General features: G+C 48.2%; 1 non-coding gene across 1 annotated transcript; it reads left to right on the top strand.

Moving 5' to 3' along the window:
- The first annotated feature begins 15,033 nt into the window (after positions 1–15,033).
- On the top strand, positions 15,034–15,140 carry LOC120671770. The gene has a single exon (XR_005673858.1). It is a non-coding gene; the product is annotated as a small nucleolar RNA R71 (small nucleolar RNA).
- Positions 15,141–19,681: the final 4,541 nt, after the last annotated feature.

Raw genomic sequence — 19,681 nt, 5'->3', positions numbered from 1 at the left:
CATTATTTTTAGATTTGTGTAGCTAACTCTGTGAATTAATCCTTAAAAATGGTGCTATTTTGTGATAAATAGATGTTGCTGTTGGAAAAATCTGAAAATTTTACTGTGGCTTAGTCTTCAGAAGATAAGCTAGAATATAAATTTTGAGAGCCAAAAACACTTTGAAGCTATCTGTACTAATTAGTCTTGTTATATGTGAGTAGGATTTGTCAATTTTATTACTTCTGATTTACGTCTAGAAAATTTCTGATAAATTTAAAGTGTGTTGAGGATCATATGTAGACTCCTCTGCAAAAATTTGAGACTTAGAATCTATGTGTAACTATAGTTTTAGATAAAGCATGATATCGTTATTTTTGTTAAAGAAAGCCACTTTTGTATGTTTTGGTATATAACGAAAACTCCACTCGGAACTTATGCACTAACTAATATTATTTTCTACTCTATACACGATTGCCCAATGGAAGAAACATGACAGTGTTTATTGCTGTTTTGAGTCTTATTGGTTTACGCTTTTATGATGAAATAATTCATTAATTACTGCCATCACAACAACTCACTCATGTGCATTTCATATAGATACTACTACTCTCGCTGACGGAACTTACGAACTGGTGCCCGGGTCCGAGAGTGAGCAGCGTGAAGCTCAGGTGAATCTAACTGAAGTTACTGAAGACCCGAACCCGATTTCGGAAGAGCCCAGATCCAGTTACGCCCAGGAAGGCAAGCCCCGGAGCATGTCCCTCTATTTTAAATTATGCAACTTATTATTGTTCATATCTATTTGTGCATTTAAGTTACAGGAGTTGACTGAAACCTTAGTTGCATAATCCTAGGTACCGATGCTTGAACACTAGTTGGTACAGGTCGTTAGTTAGCTATGCTAAAGGTTCGGTAGAAGACGAGTGATTTCCGGTCACTCGCGAGAAATGATAGGGGTTGGTTGTTTATTACTTGCTACCACTATAAGGTCTACGGGCGGGGTCGTGATACTCTGGATGCCCCGTCTGTTTAGTGAAAAGTGATAAGGCCGCAGTGTGTGGTAGTGGTGGTTAAGCGTTTGAACGTACTAATCACATGCCGAGAATATGGTAATCGGTAAGCTTAAGTACTGGATTGAACCGCATCCGGAATATACTCCCCACCGTCTTGAACTCGTTCACATCTAGCTAATGGCGAGTACAGAGTCGTCGTACTGCTGTACTTGAGGGCGGTGGGCCTGTTCCGTGAAGCGGGAATTGAAGGGAAGAGTTGCACGTGTGACTCTGTGAGTATCCACGTGACGTGTGTTTAGGTCTTCCTGGCCAGGTTAACAAATTCGATTCGAATCGTCCGCTTCTCACGGTTTGGGACTGCTTAACCCTTCTGTCACATAGAGTAAGAAGTGAAAGATGAGGACGTTGAATATGATTGATTGGATGATAAAAGATATTTGTTTTCACCATGTATGCTATTGGATAGATGCTCACCTAGAATGGTCAATTAAACTAGAATCTGAAAACAATAACCTGCAATTAAGGATCTACTCTTTACTGCTTTTCGGCAAAACAAACCCCTCAAGCCAAAAGCCTTACATGTCTAGTTAAAGGGCTAAGTATACCCTCAGTCGGGTCAGCCTTGCTGAGTATTAGAATACTCAGCCTTGCTTGTGGCTCATTTTGTTTCAGGAGATACTTTGGAGGACATGTTTGCCAGTCTGACTTGGCCTTGTACCCTCCCGCCTGGTTGGTCCGTGGAGTGGGATCCGTCCCCGGCCAACGTTGACAAGAGCGAGTGATGTCACGAACCGGGCTTCATCGTGACACCCCTTTCGTCGTTAGTTCTCGTGTGTATTTCCCGCTAAAGTAAAGGACTCTGTCGAACTTCTTGTGTGTTAGCTTTGAAAAGTACTTCGTTAAATTTGGAACTTGGTTTGTAATCCTGAAGTCATGTTAAACTCTATGTGTTGTAATATATTGTGAGGTGTTGTAATCTCTGGACTCGCCTTCGTGTGAGTTATGCTGCTTTGTTCGATCCAGGTTTAAGTGGTTTTATCGGGATTTTACCCGACAGCACTGCCGGATTTCTCCGTTTTAAGTGCGTGTTAACCCTGATTGTCGTTTTGATGATGGTTAGCGCACTTAAGCCGGTTTATGTCGGGCGGGGCTGCCACATCCGACCTTCCAGCGGACCATGCGCATCACCTTGCCAGACTTGCGGTCCCACATTGTCGAGACTTACGTCGATGACATTGTGGTCAAGACCCGACATCAGGGAACCTCCTGCGGGATCGATCGGAAGCCTTCGATAGCCTACGCACCACCCGACTCAAGCTGAACCCCAAAAATGTGTTTTTGAGGTACCAGCAGGGAAGCTCCTGGGCTTCTTGGTGTCAAGAAGAGGCATCGAAGTGAACCCAGCAAAGGTGTAGGCAATCAACCGCATGCAACCCCTGGCGCACCTAAAGGAGGCACAGCGCGTCACGGGGTGCATGGCGGCACTGGGGAGGTTCATCTCCAAGCTCGGGGAGCGTGGCCTCCCCCTCTTCAAGATGATCAAGAAAACTGGACACTTCAGTTGGACGGAAGAAGCCAACGTCGCGTTCTGGGAACTCAAGAGTTACCTCACTTCCCCTCCAGTCCTGGTGGCACCCCGGGGCGAAGAGGAGCTCCTCCTGTACATTTTGGCCACCCCGCAAGTTGTAAGCGCGGTATTGGTGGCAGAAAGAGAAGAAGCGTAGGATGACGCGGTGGTGGTCCCGCCTAGGGAGCACCCCGGGTCTACTACACCACATCTCGACGCCAACACCTCGGACCCCGGGGCCATCGCCCCGGATCTTGGAGCGGTCACCCCGAGTCCCGGCGCAGCCACGCGGAACTCTGATTCAGTCGCCCCAGATCCCGGGACCACGCCAGGGGCTACACCAACAAAGACCCGCCGGGTCCAATGCCCGGTGTACGAATCAGATCATCACCGATAACGGAACACAGTTCACCAGCAACCTCTTTGGGGATTACTGCGACGACATGGGGATCAGATTATGTTTTGCCTCCGTTGCTCATCCTCGCAGCAATGGACAGGTGGAGCGAGCCAATGCAAAAATCCTCAAAGGGTTAAAAACCAGGACCTACAACGAGCTCAAGAAACATGGATCCAGATGGATAGATGAACTCCCCGTGGTGGTCTGGGCAAATCGCACCACCCTAAATCGAGCAACCGGGGAAACACCGTTCTTTCTTGTGTGTGGCTCGGAAGCAGTCCACCCTACCGAAGTGACCCTGGGAAGCCCCCGCGTTAGGACCCACCAGGAAGAAGACCAAGATCAACAACGCCAACAAGTTTGATGCCGAGCGGCGCTGAAAGCAGCTCGTTATCAGCAAGCCCTCCGCCGACACCACTAGCGCCACGTACAACCAAGGTCCCTCCAAGTCGGAGTCCTGGCCCTCCGCCGGTTCCAATCGTGAGAAGGGATGAACAAACTCTCGCCAACGTGGGAAGGTCCCTTCCGTGTGACGGCAGAACGCGGGCCCGGAGTGTTCCGATTCACCGACAAGGACAGGATGCAGGTACCCAACGTCTAGAACATCGAGCATCTCCGTAAGTTCTACCTGTAGATAGAGGAGAGTCTCTATGCTCCGGCATAAGGACCAAGCAACTCGAGGTCACCTCAGGAAGCTTGGCCCGAGGACTCCCTCCTACCTATGTAGCACCTTGCTTTTCCATTCATGATAAGCATATTTTGAATTCCTAGCAAATTCAAAAACTTTTGTGTCTCGTGGGTGGGACGTCCAGCATCATGAAAGAAGGACACTCCCAGCCGGGTCGGCATGTCGGCTGTAGGGGTCACATGCTCTTTCTGGCAAACTCCGACTCCCTGCTTGGTCTCTGGACCCCGGGATCAGTTGTCCATCGGGAACCCTACTCCCTCACCACTCCACCTCGCGCTGGGAAGCTCCGAAGTAGTGAACAGGCAACCTCCCCGGGACATGAGTTTTCCGTAAAAGGAACAAACGGCAAGAGATAAAACTTTCCACAAATAAGAAAGGTCGAAAGAGACCGGGATCTCTGTGACGGAGGTAGACCCAAGTACCTCCCTGCGGAGTAGGGTCCCGGATTCTAGGAGACTACCCTGCTCGACTACCCGGCGGACAAGCACTCGGCTGGACGACGGAAGGGTCCTCTGCGGATCAGGACGAATGACAGAACAAATTGCCCGGATTATTAGGGATTCTATCCGAACTGCTTCCTTGGAAACAACCCTAGATCTAAACTCTTACTTGTAACCCAAGACTCCTAGACTATATAAAAGAGTCGTGGGGGTACCCATAGGGGCCATCCAACAGATGATAACTTTGTACACCACATTAGCCACGACAGCTCCGGCCTCGGCGGCTCCTCATCCCGAACGCGAGGCAATACAGATCCACCTCAAACAGGACGTAGGGTATTACGCGCATCGTGGCCCGAATCTGTCTAAATCATTGTCTTGCGTTACTATCAAGTTCTTGGCTCCGAGATCTCTCATACTAAACTCTACCGCTGGTTACACCCCTAGTGGACTTGCCGGATAAACAATCCGACAATTGGCGCGCCAGGTAGGAGAATCTCAGAGTCCTTACCTCGAATTTGATGGCAGCAACAATCATCTATCCAACCGGATAAGTCGTTCTTAATATCAAGATTAGATCGACATGATTTTCCACTTGATTTACCAAGAGCCGCTCTCTTGTTCCTGATTTTTACGCTCCACTGGATCGAGCGCCGCCCGCCGTCGACGGGTGCGGCCGCCCCGGCACAGGTGCGGCCATCGCCATCATGATCCAATCGTCGATGTCTTACAGACGCAAGCAAGGCAAATCCGGTCTGCATTCATGCATGCATGCATCGGATCGAACTGGCAAAAGCAAGCAAAATCGGATACGACATGCATACGCTGTGCATGCGTCAGATGCAAAAACGGGGAGCTAATCGCTTTCTTTTCTCTAATCCGGTTTCAATTTTTTATTCCGATCTGCTATGGCTGCTAACGATTGCTTTATGCTTTCCATATAATATCTCACGTATTGTGTATTTGGATTGCACGTACGAGAAATCACGGCCGGCCTCCTCGGCCACGGCGACAGCATCGACGGCAGCGCGCTCGGCCACCGCGGCGGGGACCGCGCGCCGACCACTTCGCCGACCGTCCGCTCGGTCAACGGGGACCGCGCTGACTACATGGACGGTCGTACCTGATCATCATGGACGGCTTTAGTTTCCATCTACAAGAAGTATGCACGCATGCATGGCAAAAAAAAAAAGAAAGAAAAGGAAACAAACCAAGCTATGGATTGTCCTCCACGTCCACGACGTACAACAGGGAGCCCAACTTCCTCTTGCTACTTCTACTTCGGTTTCTGTCTTCTTACCAATCCGTTATATATGGCATGCCCAAGATCCTTTTATATCTTTCATATAAAATCTCACATACCATATATCTGGATGGCACGAATGGGATTCATCGCGACGGCTGTCTGCTCGGCCGCGCCAACTATTTCAGTGGCCGTCTGCTCGGCCGCGACGACTACTACGGCAGCCCGCTCGGCCTTGGCGAGAGCGCGCCGACTACTCCAGCTGCTCGGCCACGATGACCACGACGACTACTTCGATCGCCCGCTCTGCCCGGGCTGCCGCCCGTTCGGCTACGGCGACCACGTCGACTGCTTCGACACCTGCCTAGGCCGACTACTTCAACTACATCGATGGCCGTACATGATCATCACAGACGGGCAAGAAAAAAATACAGGCAAAACAAATCAGGCTACCTTCATGTGCATGTATGCATGCATGCGTGGACCAGATTGAATTGAGCAAGATAGGAAAGCAACGTGTCCTCCACGTACACGAATACAGGGAGCATACTCCTTCCTTTTACTCCTTCAGTTTAATTTCCGTTTCTTATTGCTATCTGCTAGCACCTGCTAAAGATTATTTTATATCTTTCATATAATATCTTGTGCACTCAAACTATGCACGTATGAGATCGTGGGCCTGCTGCTACTGAAAGCAGTGCCGAGCTACTGCGCGACCGCCGACGGCTACCTGCTCGGCCATGGCGCCTGCTCAACCACGACGATAGTGCCGACTACTTCGATCGGCTATTCGGCTGCGGCAACCACGGCGACTACTACGGCCGTCTGCTCGGCCCCGGCGACTGCACCTACTACTTCGCCTACCGCTTGCTCGGCCACGGTGACTACTACGGCTGCCTGCTCGACCACAGCGACTGCCGCCGACTACTCCGACAGCCCACCCGGCTACGGCAACCGCGTCGACCATTGTGACGACCGTCTGCTCGGTCACTGCGATAGCACAGACTACTCCGACAGCCTGCTCGACATATCGGCTACTTCGGCTCGTTCATGAATCAAGCTAAGTCATGTTTTAATAAATATATAATTAGTTAAATATTTTCTAGCCTCCGTGGCTAGACACTCTAGTCTCCGTGACTATTCCCGACCATGTCGTGCATGTTCCCGAGTGCCTGTGCGGTCCGCCCGCTACGTGGCCCGTCGGACTACACCCTGCCATACCAACGACTCGGCGTGTCTCCGTGACACCGCCAGTACCTCAGGGTGATGGGCGCCGCTCCGCTTGTCTCCGTTGTAGGATCAAGAACAACGACTAGATGGGAAGGGGGTGAATAGGCGGTTTAAAAACTAAAATCAACAACACTGGATAAATTTAATTAGTAACAAAGGAAAACCCTATGTCATGCTACTACTATTTCTAATTGGGTTTGCAACCTAGGGTAACAAGATACAAATCAAGCTCTAGTAAGGTAAATTGCTCAAAATAAAAGCAAGAATTAAAGAGAGCAATAGAAGTAACCAAGCTTGACACATGATTTTATCCCGTGGTGTCGATGACTCTTGCTTGAAGTTTCCCTAGTGCCACAAAGCTCAAACTCTTGATGCAATGCACTAAGATGCTCTCACACTCTCAAGAATGCAATCTCTAAGTAAGTGTGTGTGAGAGAGAGGGATGCCTTAGCTCTGTAATGTCAAGTATGCAATCCAAATGGCCAAGAGAGCCTCCCATTGGCCGGGCATTGGGTATATATAGACATCCCCTCAAAAACTAGCCGTTACACTCTTTTCTGCGAAGTCGTGGACCATCCGCGGTTCAAAAACCGGACCGTCCGCCGTTATAAACCAGTGAGTCAGAATGCAATGATTGTGTGTCAGAAATAGCCGTTGGAGCCCTGGCGGACCGTCCGCAGTTATGTGTTCCACACCACCAGAGACGAACATCATCTCTGGTACAACTTTGAAATAAGCCGACGGACCGTCCACGCCCCAGGGGCGGACCGTCCGCCGTTCAACCTTGAAAACCAACAGAGACCAAACCGTCTCTGGTACATTTTTACAAATAGCCAGCGGACCGTCCGCGCCCTAGGAGTGGACTGTCCGACGTACAAATCCTCAGCCCAACCAGACAAACAACCTCTCTGGTGCATTTTGAGTTAGAGTGGCAGACCGTCCGCCCACCTGGGCCGGACTGTCCGCCAGCCAAATAAAATTCCTACTCGAGTTCAACAGGCTCTCTGGTACAAGCGCGGACTGTCCGCCCTTAGGCAGTCAGCTCTCAAACTTGATCTTTTTCAAATCTTTTCAAAACGTCGTTAGCCTTCATGCATGCAACTAGAAATTTTGAGCAAAATGGCACTAAAGACCCGTCAAGCACGAGTACGCGACCTCTCTTGATAGTACGGCTATCTATCTAACAAATCCGTTCACTTTTCATCCACTAAGCACCTTGTGACCGGTAAAATGCAAAGGCCCTATCTTATACCTTTGCCTTGAGCCCGAGCTTTGCATATCATCTCCAAAACTCCACATGTTCACAACCAAATCTCTTTCATCCGTGGATCAACCTATGCTCATTATCTCATAAAATTGTTAATCCAAAAAACCATTGTCATTAATTACCAAAACTCGAATTAGGGGCCTAGATGCTTTCATCCGTGACCCTGCCAGCACCTCCGGGGGCGGGGTGCCGCTACTTGACTTAGCGTGCCTCCGCGACCCCGCCAGTGCCACAGGATACTGGGCGCCGCTCGGCATGTCTCCGTGACCATGCTAGCACCTCCGGGGGCTGGGTGCCGCTACTTGACTCGACGTGTCTCCGTGACCCCGCCAGTGCCTTAGGGTGCTGGGCGCCACTCGGCATGTCTCCGTGACCCTGCCAGCACCTCCGGGGGCTGGGTGCCGCTACTTGACTCGGTGTGTCTCTGTGACACCACCAGTGCCTCAGGGTGCTAGGCGCCGTTCGGCATGTCTCCGTGCCCCTGCCAGCACCTCCGGGGGCTGGGTGCCTGTTGGCATTTCTTAGCGTCATCACTAGGAGTGGTTAGTTCCTGGCAACGACGCCTCGAAAATGCCGTGTGGTATGTCTTAACGTTTACAGAAGGATCCACAAGCGCACGGATATACCGTTGTAGCATTTCATCCGGAAGTATTCAGGGTATCGTTATTTATATTTTCCCAAGGGCTGGCTAGGTTGTGTAAAGTGTATTTACTTAGTTACATAACCATGACACATATGAGCAAGAAGAAAACCAATGACTATACAGGGGTAAGTGATATATGATAAGGATAATCAAGGGTAATGTGACACACACAGAACAACCAACTCTCATGAATAAAGAATAAACAAGCAATCCTAAGGTTAGTGGAAGCATAGGCAAAGATTCCTGTTATACTAATCATGTTAGCGGATAAGTTACGTTAGCTGCGTTGCTTAGAGCTGCAGGTGCCGGGAAATTAGGGACACCGGGGAGAATGACCCGCACTGGAGAACATCTAGCCCCGTTTCATCTTTGCATGAACTCCTACACCGTACCCGAACGTCGGGGAGTACGCTAACCGAGAAGCAGCTTCCCGGCAGACCGACAGGGCTGTCACCACCTGTGGTCTACCCCAGTCACACGGTGGAGCACCATCATATCCGAAGGATCCCACATACCCGGGCACCATGCCCGCATATGAGGTCACTACCATAGCACCCCCGGGTCCCCCACCCTTCGGATGGACAGGTAAGATGCTAAGACAAGCCCAAAAGCCCAACGAACCAATATTCTTACCCAGATCATCTGATCTAAGCATGCAACTAATATAACTTGATAAAACACTGATCAAGGCTAAGCAAGCTAAGAACATAGCAAGATAACCAAGAACGAACTCTGAATGATTAATATAAAGAAAGTCGGAATACAATGCCATACCAGAGGCCAAGGATTGCTCGCCGATCCCGAGGACAACTGGATTCACTAAGGAGATGAAGTACTAGCCTAGCTCCACTACCCTAAAGAGTACAAGTCACAAGAGAGTGTAGAGAGAGAGGCTTCCAAGTGGTGTGTGTTGAGAGAGTGATGGGAGGCCCTTTATATAGTGCTTGAGGTCGGTTCCCGCCATCTCCTCGTATGGAAACATGCCAAACCGCCTTTGGGAGGATAAGATCAAGCTTCCCGCCAAAACTCAGCCCCAGAGGCTGCCAGGTGGGGTCGGCCGACCCCCCCTTGGTGCCATTTTCCACCGACCTTCTCTGGTACGCTGCCTGGTGGGTCCTAATGTCAGATGGTCGGTGCCGGGATTTGGTTGGTCAGTTTGCTCTGGTTTGTGGGCCTCCTTTGCTTATGTTACGCAGAACACGATCTGTCTATGTATTTGTCGTGTTTTCGTCTTATTCCGGACTTGTGCTCCTGAAATCATAAATTCTCGAAAACAACTGGGGAGCTAGGTTAGTGATACAAATATGCGAGTAAGAGGTATATTTTTCCTTCTTAAATGAGTATAGTTGACGGTCATATTTTGCACTTAACGACCGTCAACAACACCCCCAAGCTAGCCTTTTGCTCATCCCTGAGCAAAACAAGGCGCTCGTTGTTGATCAGGAGTTGCTACAATGTTGAATTTCCAACTCATACTTAGGCACAACCAAATGCTTCTTACCTTGATTTTGGATAAGTTGGCCTTATGTTCGTACCTCTTACTTTATTCCCGTGCTGCTTATAGCTTCACCTCATCTTTGGCGGTTGAGAGTCAGAACGGTATCATAGAGTGCTCATATTTCTTTCTGTTTAGCTCAACCGTCAATCTGGAGGTTTTGTAAAGTTTTTCAAAAGAAATTTATAAATTTCCTCAGATGATCTCTCGGATTGCTCAATGTGTATAATTCCTCACCAAGGCTTTTATTGTGCCTTTCTTCCTCAACCTATCTCTAATGGCTATTTTTGTGGAGCTATAGGTATGGAGGATTTGAAGGCATACCTGCTTCTCATATTTTGCTAAGTCAAAGACCGGATCCAAAGGAGAAACAAGTCATAAACCTTGATCAAGATGTGCAAGTGTGTGGATATTTTTGGCGGATGGTGTATGAACTCCTTTGTATGCACCATCTCTCTATTTTTCTTTCTTTTTGGATTAGGGACTATCTTTTCTTTTTCTTTTTTTTGACATGCCTAAGCATGTGGCATATCTTCTTTGGGTATGCATCTTTTATTCTTTCCCTTTTTTTGACATGCCGAAGCATGTGGCACACCTTTGGGTATGCATCTTTTATTTTCTTTTTGCATAGCCCCTATATCCTTGGCATATTTTTGAGAGAGTGGTGTCATATATGGACATGGAGTTTTATTTTGTGGATGGATGGAATTTTTGCTTTCTTCTAGTGTAGAAGAATAGCATGTGGTGGAAATATGTATGTGATCTTGATCATGGGAGTATGAAATGGATCTCACTAAGGGTCACAACAATTTGACAAAACTCAATGAGATAGCAAGTTGCATATGTGGAAGGTTTTGCAATGAAAAGAACATATGGCTTTGGATAGGAATTTCATATCATCGAAGAACTTTATTATATTTTTGTGTTTTCAGAAATTAAATACTCCGGATGCCAAGTATCACGTAGGAGAAGATCATAGCAACTCTATTTAACCATATCATAGCTCACAACAACTTAGATTTGGATCATACTTTTTGCTACCCACAAGTTTCAAGTTTAAGGTATGAACATTTTAAGCCACCAAACTCAAAACTAGGTAGAGCATAAAGTTGTAACTAAGCATATGAAGGAAATTAACAGAGCAACTATTCATCATCTCAACAAGGAAAATTTACACCATGCTTAGTACACATATTAAAAGAGAATATTTTTGGTGTTTTTTAAGTTTTGCAAATTTTTATTTGTTTTTAGTTATGCAAATTTTTATGAATTTTCTAATTTTGCAAATTTTTATGGGTTTCATGCAAGGTTATGAAAGCAGTAAATAAGAAATGATATAAGTTACCTCTCGTGGGGGTCCTCCCCCAAGCTAGCTTCAGGCTCACTACGGCTGATCGGGGTTGAAACCCGTCCAGCGGCAGTACGCCCTCCACTCCTCCTGTCGCTGGAACTGCGACTGCTCCATGTCGTGGAGTCTCTCGCTGGTGTGACGCTGCCATGCTTGGGTACTATCGATGTGTTGGTTTAGTGTATCTTGTATGTTGTCGCCCTGCACCCGCAGCTCTCCTATCTACTGGGTGATGGCACCGAAACCTCGGGATGAAGACGTCCGTCTGATGAGGTTCGGGGCTCCACCGGAGCTGGAACTAGTGGACCGGCGGCCTGGTGCCTGCCGTGTCCACTCCTCAGTGCTGGCACTATGCCATGATGAACCACCAGCCTCATGGTGATGTGAGTGATGTGGTTGCTGAGGCGGTGGTGTCGGCTCTGCCTCTCTTCTGGTCCTACTTCTTGTCATCCTGCCAGGCAAACCAGAAGATCTATGCCTACGACCCCCTTCTCGTGGAACGAGAGGGATGATTAGCGAATGGCAATTATACAAATGGAACTCCACATTGGGCAGTAGAATCTCATTTGTATAGCCCATATAAAAGAAAAATCAAAGAATCATTCGGGCCTTTCTTAAGTGTGTGACCTTGGATCAAATAGTCCTCATTGATATACGCATGGTCACCCTCAATGAAAGGAATAGAATTCCCCTCGAAGGCACCGATACGTGTAGCGATGCGGGTAATCAAAGAAGTGCACTCGATAGGACCCATCATCTTAAAATTAAATAACCATTGCTTAACCAAAGCTTGCGCGGGGGAGATTTTGATCTTGTTGACCATGGCATATAGAATGAGCAACTCATCGTTGCGCACGGGTCGGACATAATCTCTTAGAAAGAGAGTGATGATCAACCACTTGTGCATCAACTGAAGAGTTGGGTTATGAATATCGCTGCACCGAGGTGCAAACTTGCCATGGACAACTTGACCCGAAATCCGGTCCCAAAACTCATGACGATTAAAACCTCGGCAAGCTTGGTCCAAAGAAATAGGCCAGCATTTATTGAAATCGAGGTGGCCAGCAAAAGTTTTCCAAGAAAGCAAATACTCTTTCCCGAAAAGTTGAAAATAAACCCCGTTTTCTACCTCCCGAAGAGTGCAAAGAAATTGGATGGTGAGGAGTCGAGAACCATACTCCTCAACGAGAACGAAGTTATCACATCCAATTTCATGCCAAATATTAGAGAAGTCTTCGTACATACCTGTTTTGATGAGGAGGTCCGGATCGAAGGCCCGGGTGTGGACGAAGCTTCTGTTCTTGAGGATGGCGTAGCCTTGTCATTCACGATCATCTCGCAAGTCGAGGTACGGTGCATCTTCCGCATCAATCACTATGACCCCGCTCGCGGTTCGGCTTGCATCTCTTTGTGTTCTTCTTCTTCTTCATAGTCCATCGTGCTTGGTGTAGGCGTAGATTCGGGTGTGTACGAGCTTGAGCCACCCCGAGAACGGGATAAACTTCCACTTGTCATCTTCTTGAATGCGCCAGAAACCTTCCGCCCTAAGCCTTTCATGATGGAACAAACGCAAATGCAACTTGAAATGGGTTATGTTAGTGAAACCGAATTGAATGTTCTTACCCGTGGGTTGCTCCTTCTTTCTTGCAGCAAAGAAATGAGAGAGAGAGAGAGAGAGATCTCTTGAATTCAAATTTTGAGCAAAAATCCAATGAAAACCCGAGAGCAAAGTTTGAGAGAGTTTGAGAGAGAGTGAGTGAATAAGAGTTGAGTGTGAGAGCTCAACACCCACCCCTCGGCCTCTATTTAAAGGAAGAATGCCCAGGCACAACGGCTAGGAGCTGCACACAACGTTCACTAGCCGTTGGAAAAAGGTGGCAGGGAGCCGTTGCCAAGTGGGGTCGGCCGACCCTAGGGTTCGGCCGGCCCCCCTGTGGGCCCTCTGGCTAACAGCGTAGGGCCCAGGGCCTCCCTAACGGCTATAAGTTTTGAAAATTTTGGTGCTCGGTCAAACTTTGCTTCGAAAGGTGTTCAAAATTATTTTTTAAGGGATTTTCATGCTCAGAAATATTTTTGGATTTTTGTAAAAGAAAGAAAAAGTGCTAGAAAAGTTTCTAGCATGCAAGGGTGTTTTGAAAATTCAAACATGCTGTGGAAAAAATCGAAAAAGTCTAGAAAAGTAAAAATGATGGAGAGTGAATATGAGATACGTACCGATTTACCTTCGGCAAGGGCTCGTCATTTTGAGTCTGACGAGCGGGACCTTTCTCCTGCTATGTTTACCACTGCTCGGCTCGTCCTGGAGAATTGGACGAGGACAAGATTGCAACCTTACGCCACACCTTCTTTGAATGTCTTCTTCTGGATTGTGTGGTCGTAGGTTCTGGCAATGGGGATTCTGGTGCGTCCCATATTGCCTGCCCTTCATCATCCTGTCGGTTCAGGATGCGCCGCTCTTCCCTTTGTTTGAATTTGAAGAACATGTCCTCCTTCCCGACGCGGAAGTGGATTTCTCCTCTTCCTACGTCGATTCTTGCCTTGGCAGACCTTAGGAAGGGTCGACCAAGTACGAGGTCGACCCCAAGGTCGCCTTCCATGTCCATTACCACAAAGTCGGCAACGGTGAAGGAGTCTCGTACTCGTACGAAAACGTGTTCGGCTATCCCTTCGAGATATCAAACTGTCGAATCTGCAAGCTGTACGAGCATAGTTGTAGGGGAAAGAGTAGGATAATTGAGTTCTTCGTATATCACCTTGGGCATTATGTTCACGCTTGCCCCCAGATTGTATAGATATTGTTCAAAGTGCTTGACGTAGATTGAGCAGCTGATGATGGGGACTCCTGGATCCTCTTGTGCTACTGCCACCATGCCATACCAAACATTGTTCCTTGGAGGCTTGGACCTGCCTGCATGATTAGTTCGAGAGGTCTGCCGGGGAAGGTTGCCCCACCCGGTAGACACCATATTTGCAGTTTCGACGGGAGATTCGGATTGCCCCGGGATCTTCCCGTTTTCAGAGACAGGAGCAGCAACAGCTAACTGAGTTAGTTGTGTTTCTATCATTTTGTTGAAACTTAATTGATTTTTATGAGCAGAAGAAAGAGTTTCAACTTTAGCATGGATACTTTCCAAAATTTTATCGTTGGCAACAAGCTTTCTGTTTAAAGATTCGTTTATTTTAACTTGGCCAAAACTAGGTCTCTCAAGGAGGGTTGGTTTGAATTAAATTTCGAATTGAAATTTGAGTTAAAATTATTACCACCTCCTTGAAATGGTGGGCGTGATTGACCCCACCCCTAGCCTCCTTGTGGATGAAACCCGGTGTTTGTTGTTGTTGATGTATGCTGCATCTTCACGGGTTTCGGGATAGTCATTCCCCGAGTGTCCACCTTCACCACAAACCTTGCATGTATAATACGAGTTCATGGCATGGACGGGAATAGGCATTTGGTGCCGGTTCCCTTCATCGATCTTCTTCAGTAGGAGGTCCAGTTTGGCGGCGAGCATGTCCGTCTCCTTGACGGTATGCATTCCGCCTTTCGTTCTGGGCTGGGAACATTCCTTGTTCCAGCCTTGGTTGGAGACCATCTTTTCAATCAAGGGCGTAGCCTTGCCAATCATGAGATCGAGATAGGCTCCTCCAGCAGTAGCCTCAAGATGGGCTCTGGATGTAGTCGTTAGCCCGTTGTAGAAGCTTTGTAGCACGAGCCACTCATCCATCCCATGATGAGGACAGGTGAGTATGTACTCTTGCAGCCTTTCCCAAGCTTCTAGGATGGATTCCATCCCTGCCTGCTGGAAACTTGAAATTCTTCCACGCAGGGCATTGGTTTTGCCCAACGGGAAGAATTTGGCGAGGAACGCCATGGAACACTTGTCCCACGTGCTGACGGCTTCCTTATTCTGATAAAACCACCGTTTCGCTTTCCCCAGGAGGGAGAAAGGAAACAGGCGGAGCCTGATGGCGTCAGCCGTAACACCCCGTATGGTTATGGTCTTGCATAGCTCCAGAAAATTCTGGAGATGGGCGTTGGCGTCCTCATTCGGCTTGCCACAGAATGGGCTAGCCTGCACCATGTTTATGAGGCTGGATTTCAACTCAAAGTTCACGTCCCCAACATCAACGTTGGGTCCAGTTGCCACATTGGCAGCTGAGGGGACGAAGAAGTCGCAGAGAGTCTTCTCAGCCATGTGTTCAGTTGATGGTGCTTGGAAAGCTGGTTCGCTTGTCGACTACGAGATTGGAGGAGGAATGACGCGAGGTCGGACCCTTCTCACGAGCTTCTCGGGAATTTCAATGAAATTTGTCGGCAAGGAGAAACCAGACATACACTACCCTGTTTTCATCCAATCAGGAGAAAACAAAAAGATAAATACATTAGCCTGTATAAGCAGTAGCTACCTCTTACTTATATTGCCATGTTTATGTACTTTAGTAAATATACTTTACACCTAGTGCCATCCCCGGCAACGGCGCCATAAATACTTGTTGGCAATTCTTAGCGTCATCACTAGGAGTGGTTAGTTCCTAGCAACGGTGCCTCGAAAATGCCGTGTGGTATATCTTAACGTTTACAGAAGGATCCGCAAGCGCACAGATATACCGTTGTAGCATTTCACCCGGAAGTATTCAGGGTATCGTTATTTATATTTTCCCAAGGGATGGCTAGGTTGTGTAAAGTGTATTTACATAGTTACATAACCATGACACGTATGAGCAAGAAGAAAACCACTGACTATACAGGGGTAAGTGATATATGATAAGGATAATCAAGGGTAATGTGACACACACAGAACAGCCAACTCTCATGAATAAAGAATAAAGAAGCAATCCTAAGGTTAGTGGGAGCATAGGCAAAGATTCCTATTATACTCATCATGTTAGCAGATAAGTTACATTAGCTGCGTTGCTTAGAGCTGCAGGTGCCGGGTAATTAGGGACACCGGGGAGAATGACCCGCACTAGAGAACATCCAGTCCCGTTTCATCTTTGCATCAACTCCTACACCGTACCCGAATGTCGGGGAGTACGCTAACTGAGAAGCAGCTTCCCGGCGGACCGACAGGGCAGTCACCACTTGCGGTCTACCCCAGTCACATCATGGAGCACCGTCATATTCGAAGGATCCCGCATACCCGGGCACCATGCCCGCATATGAGGTCACTACGCTAGCACCCCCGGGTCCCCCACCCTTCGGATGGATAGGTAAGATGCTAAGGCAAGCCCGAAAGCAGAACAAATCAATATCCTTACCCAGATCATCTGGTCTAAGCATGCAACTAATATAACTTGATAAAGCACTGATCAAGGCTAAGCAAGCTAAGAACATAGCAAGATAACCAAGAACGAACTCTGAATGATTAATATAAAGAAAGTCGGAATACAAAGCCATACCAGAGGCCGAGGATTGCTCGCCGACCCCGAGGACGACTGGATTCACTAAGGAGATGAAGTACTAGCCTAGCTCCACTACCCTAAGGAGTACAAGTAACAAGAGAGTGTAGAGAGAGAGGTTTCCAAGTGGTGTGTGTTGAGAGAGTGGTGGGAGGCCCTTTATATAGTGCTTGAGGTCGGTTCCCGCCATCTCCTCGTATGGAAACATGCCAAACCACCTTTGGGAGGATAAGATCAAGCTTCCCACCAAAACTCAGCCCCAGAGGCTGCCAGGTGGGGTCGGCCGACCCCCCCTTGGCGCCATTTTCCACCAACCTTCTCTGGTACGCTGCCTGGTGGGTTCTGATGTCAGATGGTCGGTGCCGGGGTTTGGTTGGTTGGTTTGCTCTGGTTTGTGGGCCTCCTTTGCTTATGTTATGCAGAACACGATCTGTCTGCATATTCGTCATGTTTTTGTCTTATTTCGGACTTGTGCTCCTGAAATCATAAATTCTCGAAAGCAACTGTGGAGCTAGGTTAGTGATACAAATATGCGAGTCAGAGGTATAGTTTTCCTTCTTAAATGAGTAGAGTTGACGGTCATATTTTGCACTTAACGACCATCAACAGTGCCGCTACTTGACTCGGCGTGTCTCCGCGACCCCGCCAGTGCCTCAGAGTGCTGGGCGCCGCTGAGCATGTCTCCGTGACCCTACCAGCACCTCCAGGGGCTGGGTGCCGCTACTTGACTCGGCGTGTCTCCGTGACCCTGCGAGTGCCTCAGGGTGCTGGGCGCCGTTCGGCATGTCCACATGACCCTGCCAGTGTTGACGGCTCTTAACTACCAATTTTAGGCCGTCAACTCCTGCATAAATACATAAAATGAGAGCATCAACCTAGTGGTAGGGGTTTACTACTAACCATTTCCACGAGTGTTGGTAAATATTTGTATGCAGGTGAATTAAGGGAGAAAACACATTTCATGAGCAGGGAAACACACTCCACAGATCAAGGTAAAATGCGCCACCAATCAGAGAACATGAGTTAGGCTCAATTGGATCAAAACAAGCCCATGCACCCAAGAAAACCAGCTTAGGATAGGCCAAGACCCATGGGATTAGGACAAGGAGGCCCAGGACAGCCTGCTGGACGAAGCTGAGGGCGGTTGGAGCCTCGGACAGGCCGACTGACCTACAGGTCGGCCGACCAGGCCTATGGGCCCCACCGCCTCATCCAAGCCATGTGTCGCCTCCTCATAGGTCCCCTAGGTCGGTTCTTGGAGGATTAGCTACTGAAGGACGCCGTGCTGCCCGTGGCTCCCTCCTATAAATATGAGGGGAGGGGCTCCATTTCAACACACACCACCAAGTTGGAGTTCTCATCCATCAAGTGCTCACTTGAAGCCTTCTCTTGGTTTAGAGTTGTCTTAGAGTAGGGAGAGAGTAGAGGTACTTAGGAGGGGCGCCGGTCTTCGGCGCTCTTCTCCATTTTGTACCTCTACGAGAGTGGGGGAGTAGTTCGGGAGAAGTGCCGGGGTGTCAGCAATCTTCTCCAGCTTGTACCTCTACGGATGCTGCTACATTTTCGGGTTTTAGTAAGTATTCGTGGTTCCTATCTCTAGTATTTTACTCGGTATAGTAGATGCTAGTAGTGCTTATAGTTGAGTGAGATCAGTTCTCTTACGTGCGGATTCGTCACTCTGTATTCATACAGAGTGCTGTAGTTTACTACGGGAGCTCATACATAGTTAGACTGCAGTAGTAATCAATAGCGTAGACGTAGTGTCTAGGCTAGGGGTTATCCTTCGTTTGCCTTATATCCCACAGTTTAGTAGAGGTAGACCGTAGGTGGTGACATCCCTATTGGTCCTTCGTTATCCTCCACATTCGGATATAGCGTAGAGCTGTTGGCCGGAGTCGACTGGTAGACCTATAGTAAGCCGGTGCCCGAAGCGAGTATTGTGCCTGAGAGATCGACCTTTATCTTGGCAGTAGTACTATCTTAGGAACCATCTCTACCCTTCTACCTATCTTGGTGTGTCCTTAAACCGATTAGAATAGAAGAGAGTGCACACACGCTCCCTGTGGATTCGATAACCCTTGGAATACTCTGAGGTGAAAGCTACAACTGTATCCGTGCGCTTGCGGATTTATTCGTGATGCTAAAACACCCAACAAGCTTTCTGGTGCCGTTGCCGGGGAACGGTTGCTGTATCTTTCTTCGAACCTAGTCGTCCTCGTATCCTTTGCTTTTCTTTTCTTCTACCTTGACCCCCGCTACCCATAGAGGAGCTATCTTTTAAAAGCTTCTCTACCCTACGGTATTTATCCAGTATCATCTTTAGCTTTCTTCCTCCTATCTTTATCCCCGCTACCCATGGAGAAGCCATCCTTTCACAGCCTCTCTGCCTCAAGGGGCAAGTTCAATGAGCCACCATCCTCTTCCATATCCGGCTATGAACCTTGTCCTGAAGTTATCGCTATGGTTCGGGAGCTTTCCTTCTTTGGGTTAAGTAGCGAGAACCCAGACCACCATCTGCGAGAGTTCGAGTAGCTTTGTTCACGCTTTGCCTCTGCAAGCATGAAACAAGATGTCCTCCGGTGGATGTTGTTTCCCTTCTCTCTTAAAGGGAGGGCAGAGAAATGGTACACGTCCTATACATATACCAGAAAGGGCAGCTGGGACTCCCTAAAGAAGACATTCTCTATCATGTTCTCCTAGCAGAATGAGAAGGAAACTTTAGGCGCAACCTGGGCCAGATTTTCGCTCCTAGTTAAATCCGACCCTACCATGTCAACACTCAATCCTTTAGTCCTTGGGAAATTTAAGAGGAGTCTCGATAAGGAATCCGCCGATCATCTCAACTCCATCACTGGAGGAGTACCCCTCCAACAGTTTCCGGCTGAGGCTAATAAAATCCTTGAGTATATTGCCGAGGATACCTCCTTGTCTGCCGAGTCTGATCCTCTCCAAGAGGAGTGTGAGTTGACCC

Source organism: Panicum virgatum, chromosome 4N (genome assembly GCF_016808335.1).
Source record: "Panicum virgatum strain AP13 chromosome 4N, P.virgatum_v5, whole genome shotgun sequence".
Taxonomy (NCBI): domain Eukaryota; kingdom Viridiplantae; phylum Streptophyta; class Magnoliopsida; order Poales; family Poaceae; genus Panicum; species Panicum virgatum.
Note: the sequence above shows the minus strand (reverse complement) of the source record. Positions and strands in the feature narration are given on the sequence as shown.